The sequence below is a fragment of the Penaeus monodon genome, chromosome 31 (genome assembly GCF_015228065.2).
Source record: "Penaeus monodon isolate SGIC_2016 chromosome 31, NSTDA_Pmon_1, whole genome shotgun sequence".
In the NCBI taxonomy this organism is placed as follows: Eukaryota; Metazoa; Arthropoda; class Malacostraca; order Decapoda; family Penaeidae; genus Penaeus; species Penaeus monodon.
The window spans coordinates 21,741,140-21,741,368 of record NC_051416.1 but is presented as its reverse complement, the minus strand read 5'-3'; the positions used below and the strand labels follow the sequence as shown (position 1 = coordinate 21,741,368).

Below are 229 nucleotides of genomic sequence, written 5' to 3'. Positions count from 1 at the left end.
GATTTCGGAAGTCCTCAGATGTTGATGCGAATTCTGAATTTTACTAAATGCGGATACAGATAAAACTGCAGATATCGAGACCACGGAGATTTGCGGATATTAACACACTCATCTATACTGAAATGATATTGTCCATGTATGCTAAATACGCTATAGGTGGTCTACATATTTGTGTCAGTTATGTGTAAAAACATAAATAGACTAGATAATAAGCTATAGAATTAGAATT

The 229-nt window shown here is 33.6% G+C and overlaps 1 protein-coding gene across 1 annotated transcript in view; it reads right to left on the bottom strand.

Moving 5' to 3' along the window:
* The window catches only part of LOC119593101 (sialin-like), a 35,739-nt gene that overhangs the window by 35,150 nt on the left and 360 nt on the right, over nucleotides 1–229 (bottom strand). The window lies entirely within an intron of this gene.